Source organism: Octopus bimaculoides, chromosome 14, assembly GCF_046866305.1.
Source record: "Octopus bimaculoides isolate indiv1 chromosome 14, ASM4686630v1, whole genome shotgun sequence".
NCBI lineage: Eukaryota > Metazoa > Mollusca > Cephalopoda > Octopoda > Octopodidae > Octopus > Octopus bimaculoides.
The window spans coordinates 40,468,257-40,475,756 of NC_142941.1; the positions used below are offsets into that span (position 1 = coordinate 40,468,257).

The following is a 7,500-nucleotide window of genomic DNA, read 5'->3' on the forward strand; positions in this document are numbered from 1 at the left end:
AAATATGCCAACTCATTTGACACTTAATATTTGTTTGTATATCTTTTGTCTTTTATCTGTTTCAGCCATTTGACTATGGCCATGATGGAGCACCACCTTGAAGAGCCTTTACTTGAATGAATTGACTCCAGTACTTATTTTTTTTTAGTTTTTAAGCCTGGTACTTATTCTACCGGTCACTTTTTTGCCAAACTGCTTAGTTACAGGGATGTAAACAAACCAATACCAGTTTCAAAGCAGTGGTGGGGGGACAAACACAGACACAAATAAAGATACACACACACACACACACACTCATACACACAGACATGTGTGTATATATATATATATGTATATATATATATATATATATATGTATATATATATATATGTATATATATATATATGTATATATATATATATATATATATATATATATATATATATATATATATATATATATATATATATATATATATGATGAGCTTCTTTCAGTTTCCATCTACCAAATCCACTCACAAGGCTTTGGTTGCCCCAAGGCTGTAGTAGAAGACACTTACCCAAGGTGTCATGTAGTGGGACTGAACCTGGAACCATGTGGTTGGGAAGCAAGCTTCTTACTACACTGCCACTCCTGTGCTTATATGTTTAAGATTTTGATTGAGCCAAATAATAAAATTAGGTGTTTGGTCTGTTGTTGTTTAGTACCTAGTGAACTCCAGTCATGCAGATTTGCAACTAAAGATATTTTAGACATGGCTAGATATTTTTCTGTATATCAGGAACTTTATAGTTAACGGTTGGAGGGTGATCCAGCTGTTACTTCTAGTAGTAGGTCATATGAGTATGTAAAACAGAAGTTCTCAACCTGGGTGTATATATGACTCCTGGTTGGGGCCTTATAAGATTTGGTAGGGTTCAAGGCAAGCAAAATAGTAAATTGGGAACCCACAATCATATTTTATGGATCGATGTAAAAACTTTGCTTTAGACATATTTATTGCAAGAAACAGATAAATTTCTTTCTCAAATGTTTTACATAGTTCAAACTACATGAATGAATGTGTGAAAGCAAAATAATAATTTTTAAAGATGTATCTATAAACCTAGTCTTTAAAACATCGAATCGCCATGGGGTCCACCAAAACAGAATAGTAATCAAAGGGGTCTATGGATAAAAAAAATGTTTGAGAATCACTGATTTCAAGGATCTCATTAGCTCATATTAGGGATTCATCCCCTATAACACTGGCAATTTGAAAAAGTGGGAAAACAGGAAGGGCTTAGGCAACTTTAATGGTTTGGGGATGCAATGTAAATGGGTGATGCATATAGGGTATGGAAGTGTTGATGATCTTTTTTGTAATGAAAAGAGCCAGCTTGTGATAGAACCAGACTGAAGAAGTTAAGGTCATATATAATAAGAATGTTAGATTTTTGTGAGAGAACTAAACTGAACCAAACTGAAGAAACAGTGAGGTCAGTTAATAAGAATACTGGTTTTCACAGATGAGGTGATGCAAATTCAAGACATTTGCTTATCATGGTATGGTGATGATGATGGTGGTAGTAATAGTAATTGTGGTGGTGTGGGGTAGTGGTGGTGGGGATAGTGGTAGTGAGAGATAGTGGTGGTAGTGTCAATGGTGGTGATGGTGGCAGTGGCAGCAGTGGTGGTGGTGGTGGTGGTGGTGATGGTGATGATGATGATAACAAGAAATAACAACAACGATGATGATGAATGTTACTTGCTCTTTCTTTCTCTTTTGTTTCACTCTTGGCAAAATGATAAACTAAATGATAGAGAAATAGATAACAGATATACCAAGAGACAGACAAATGGAAATTAGTATTAGTTGAAGTGTAATTGCTGCACAATTAAGATGTTTCAATACTTATCAGAAAGTCATAGTTCAGACATAACCAGAAAGTTGTGCCTGTAGTGAAAGCGCATCATACCACAGTCTTACTTCAGCTCTGATACACCGAATATAAATATTACTTGATCATTTATGGCTGAGTGATTTTTAACTGGAAGGGAATTCTACTCTACAATAATTGCTCCAACAATTTAAATGTTTTACAATTTTGTGTGTATGATTGTGTAAGCTTTAGTGTCTGCATATGTGCAGAGTGTATATTTTCTCATTAGTAGAACATTATACATTTATATTTATGATAAAAGTGTATAGAATTGTGTCACTTATGAGTATATGATAATTAGTATAGCAGCTGTATATATACCAGACACATCATACGTGGATATTTAATTACTGTGTGCATTCCAGTTTTAGAATAAGTAAGCTGTGTTTCTATGTATTCTAAGAGGTGGTTGAAAAGGTTGGCAACAAGAAAGACACCATAAAAGATTGCCTTATAAAATAGGAACCATGATGACTATGAAACTGTCATGGAGGCTTGTCAGAACTAACCTCACCACTTTAGCAAGAAAAACAGCCTAAACATTTAGAAGACACAGAGATAGTTGAAAAGAGAAGGAGGGGCAGGGACCATAAACATCTTAAATAAAGCCTAGTAAAAGTGGTATCGGAAGGAAGGTGATTCAGTAATATTCAGGAATGAATAGGGAGGAAGGTAATGGAAAACATGAGGTTGGTTAATGAACAGGAAATATGGATGGAGGAGATTGAGCCTTTTGCTGTGTAAGTACAGCCTCACTGTATCACAGATTTTTATTGATTCATACATTAAATAATATTTGTCTTAAAAGCCTTCTCAGTTTAATTATTTTGCTTAAGTAACAAACTTTCCCATAGATGTCACTAAGGTATACATTTATATTTCATGGTGCTGCATGTTTTACATTCCTGGTTAAATCTTATTTTTATTACATTCGTCAAGGAATAGAAGCTGCATCCATTCTCTTATTAGGCCTTCTCTGACTAAATGAGATCATTTTTGTTGTTTTTGTTGTTCTGATCCAGCAGAATTAAAATCAATAGCATTCGAACCTTGCCTATTATGTCTTCTGTCTTTCCCTTGAGTATTATGCATCTAGATATTAACCCATGTGTCCTCCTTTTTTAATACAGCGGGGTGTAATTTGGGAAAAATTTGGCAGGTACTTATGGCAAATCAAATGACCACAAAAAAGCTCTCATGTTTGGTGTTCTCATTTAACCCAGAGATCCAGATTAGCCTTGACTGTAGCATCCAAGCTTTATGGAGTAAAGAATTTAAGCTATGACCATCTTGCCTTTTATTCAGACACAGCAAAATTTTGGACCAATTAATCAGTATGTCTCTTCAGTTAAAGATATTAACAAGTTACTGGAGAGGGATTATGCTTCTATTTTTAGCAGATTGAATAACTATGCAAAGGTTCCACTCAATGCAGTTCAAGAGCAACTTCAATAAATTGATATCCATCTAGAAAATATGGCATAGTAGAGAGAATATTACAGAAAACTGCTGTTTTGAAGAGAAGAGATTGGCCAGTATGATGGTTTTGCAGATGAGACAGAGTGGGATTGAATGATGAAAAAGGGAGAGGCAAATATAATAGATGGACTTTAAGAAAAGTGGTATTCAGTCAGTATATTAATTTAAAGAATTAGGGAACCATTGTAGTTGTGGCAGAAGGGATATATGTATATGTATGTGTATGTATAATCTCACACAGATACATCAGCATCATCACATATATATATATATGCATATATATATGTGCATATATATGTGTATATATAATATATACATATATATGTGTAAATATATACAATATATATGCATACATACATGTATGTGTTGTGTGAGAGAGGTAGCTATATATACACACATTAGAGAAAGAGAGAGAGAGACAGACAGACAGACAGACAGACAGATAGACAGACAGACAGACAGATAGACAGACAGACAGATAGATAGCACATGGTTGAAGCAGTAAGTGGTTGCATGTTTGTTGAATGAAGGTTTGCTAATCAGTTGGATAGCTAATTATTTGATGAGAGAGAGAAGTTCCAATTTAAAGTGTTTGCATTAAGCAGCTGCTCCACTCTCTAGTGGGAGCTTTCACTTATGCTTTGTACAAACCCAGCCAACTGATTAGGGTTGGGTTGAAGTACTTCCTAACCCCTGAAATGCAAATCCTCATAGACTTTAAGGATTTATCATAAAAGAAGAAATGAGGGGACAAACAAATGGAAGAATTTAAGAAGAGATAATTATGATTTATTTATTTCTTTTTTGGTTTTCTTATTTGAAAGACTCTGCAAAGGATGTTCACTCTGAATCACATATATCTAATGAAATATATTATATACATAGATCAATGTTGTAGACAAATGTCTGGCATAACAAAATTAGAGTTGGAAATTTCATCCCTTTTTTTCTTAGAATTTCACAAGATTTGAATTGAGTGACAAATAGTGACATAACGAAGATCCTTGTTCTTTAGTTACTTTTGATTATAATGGGTGAGACCATAATGGAGCATTGCTTTCATGTAGTCTTGTAATAAATATTTAGATTAAAACATGTTGATGTATAAGTATTAAAACACATAATGTTCCTCTTGTATATACAAACACACATACACAGACTCACACACATGCACATACACACAAACATGTGCACACATACATGTGTGTGTGTGTGTGTGCATGTGTGTGCATTTATATTTATACATGCACATGCATATATACACTTACAGATCTATACATATATACAGATAGAGAGAGGGAGAGGGAGAGGAGAAAGAAAGAGAGAGGTGATAGAGAGATAGAGAGATATCTAGATAGATATATACACATACATCTATACTCAGTTATTTATATATCAATCTATTCTATCTTCCTATATATATATCTTGATATATATATATATATATATATATATATATATATATATATATATATAATAAATAAACAATATATAATATATATATATAGATAGATAGATATACATAGCATTAGCAATATAAAAGGTATAAACTGACTACAAACAGGAGCCAAGACCAGGTTGTTATTTGTCATGGAGAGCTTGGTTACATTTTTTCTGTAAGTTAGTCAACTTATTGAGAATATCTCTTTTCGTTTGCTTCACTTCCATAGAATTTTGCAATCCTTAACCCATTTGACACAAACGAATCTGAAACCACGTTATTTTCTGTGATACAAATTCCTTGTTTTAAAATGATCTAAGTGAAAAACCCTTCATCAAATTTTAACACCAACTTGATATTGGTTTCAAATTTTGATACAAGGTCAGCAAGCTTCAGGGAGGGTATACAGCGATTTTCCTGACTCTGACCCCAGTGTTTGACTGGTGCTCATTTTATCAACTCTGAAAGAATAAAAGACAGTGTCAACCTTGGTGGAATTTGAACTAAAAATCTAAAAACAGATGAAATGCTGCTAAACATTTTGTCCAGCATGCAAAGAACTCTGCTAGTTTGCTGTCTTACATCAGGTCGACACTGATTTCAAATTTTGGCACAAGACCGGCAATTTCAGGGGTAGGGGATAAGTGAATTACATCAGCTCCAGTGGTACTTACTGGTACTTACTTTATCAACCCTGAAAGGATGGAAGGCAAAAAGAACCTCAGCAGAATTTGTACACAGAACATGAAAACAGACAAAATGCCGCTAACCTTTTTGTCCAGCATGCCAACAATTCTGCCAACTTACTGTCTAATACCAGCTTAATATTAATAGTTATTTTAATAAATTCTTCATTATTTTCAAAACTAATGAAACAAAAGCAGTATATTTCAGCATCAGTATGGTTATAAAGGGGTGTAAACAATGGAATTGTGTCAATAATCAGATTGCAGTAGATCAGCAACAATTTCAACATTTTATAAGATAAATGAGAATGGAATATAATAGTGTTTTGTGTGTTTTAACATTTTTCTTACCACATTTCTGTTGAGATTCTGTCTTCATTTCAATTAATTTTAAATACAATAAAGAATTTAGTAAAATAACTTTATTATTATTAAGGTTGTGTTAAGAGCATAAATTACCACAACATTTACCAGGACAGGATTATGGGCAAGGCCACACATTCTTGAGGTGAGAGGACAAGTCAACTATATTGATCCCGGCACCTGACTGATACTTATTGACCCCCAAAGGGATGAAAAGCAAAGTTTCCCTCAGTGGGATTTGAACTCACACATAAAGAGCCAGAAGAAATGTTTTTCAGCATTTTGCCTCACATGCCAATGATTCCACCAGCTTGCTGCCTTCACTGTACAAATACAACTTCAAAATAAATCTATTATATGTATTTATTATTACTCTTGTTACTCACTGTCTTCCACTCTTCTGCATCTCTTCATCATCTCCAGTTCATAGCTCTTGTCTCATCCTTCCAGCAACCCTATTCGTTTTGGCAGTCTGTACCCCACTCCATTTCTCATTCACTTTCCCATACAATCTTACAAACCCACCCAACCACTTCGATCCAGCTCATGCTCTGTGGAGCTTTTGAAGGTATCCAGGCTGCTGCTTGTGGAGCTACCTGAGTACGTCATCACCTTGAGCTTCCATCAATCATTTTCTCTTCTCTCTCTCTTTTTTTATTAATTCATTTATTTATATATTTTTACTGCAAACTGCATGGTGACCTCACGAGTGTAGGTGGCATGAAAAATATACCCAGTCCACACAGTAAAATGGCTGGCATTAAGAGAGGCATCAACCTTAAAATCCTTGCTAAAGTAGACATTGCAGCTCAATGCAGTCCTGGGACACATCAATTCTTGTCAAACCATCCAACCCATGTCAGCATGGAATATGGACGTTAAATGATGACGAGAATGATATATATATATATACACACAAAATGGATGTTAAATGTTGTTGTTGATGATGGTGATGGTAATACACACATTATATCAATAGTTATATACATACCCCCACCCCATATATATATATATATATATATATATATATATATATATATATATATATATATATATATATATATACTTTGTGACAATTTAAACAGATCTTTTGCTACTGTCTATGGCAAACCTCATTGGACTTTTTTCTCCAAGGTCAGACATCTAAATAGTTATCAGTCACATTTGCCCTTCTATAGACATACTAAATTCTACTACAGAGCCAGGACTACTTGCTCATCTAGAAATCTTATAGGAATTAATGATGAAAACCTTACTTAGATAAGAATTGTGTAAAAAGAAAAAGAAGGCATAAACTATAATTTCAATTTTGTTTCTGATAAGAAGAATATTTAGTCTTCGCTACATCTGCTCCAAATCAAACCACTGAAAAATATTTACATGTCAAATATTTATCTGTTAAGTGCATCTAACAGAGATAAAGTTTATACTGATACAGTAAATATTAAGTTAGATGTAAAGTTTATACTGATACAGTAAATATTAAGTTAGCTTTGCGTTCAATGTCACATTTGTAATCACATTAAGCTGAGAAAATAACAGGTTTGATAAACTTCCAATAAACAAATTCAAGAAAATCTTATGTCTGTACATGTACAAGCCAACAAAGAACCTCTCTGTGGTTGCTTG

The 7,500-nt window shown here is 33.7% G+C and overlaps 1 protein-coding gene and 1 long non-coding RNA gene across 4 annotated transcripts in view; one reads left to right on the plus strand and one right to left on the minus strand.

Moving 5' to 3' along the window:
* LOC149132704 (uncharacterized) overlaps positions 1–296 on the plus strand; it is a 58,946-nt gene extending 58,650 nt beyond the window's left edge. Inside the window, exon 3 of the long non-coding RNA XR_016244303.1 lies at positions 66–296. This is a non-coding gene — a long non-coding RNA (uncharacterized LOC149132704). The remainder of the gene's footprint in view (positions 1–65) is intronic.
* The window catches only part of LOC106872380 (protocadherin beta-15), a 348,275-nt gene that overhangs the window by 81,561 nt on the left and 259,214 nt on the right, over positions 1–7,500 (minus strand). The gene's annotated exons all lie outside the window — the stretch shown is intronic.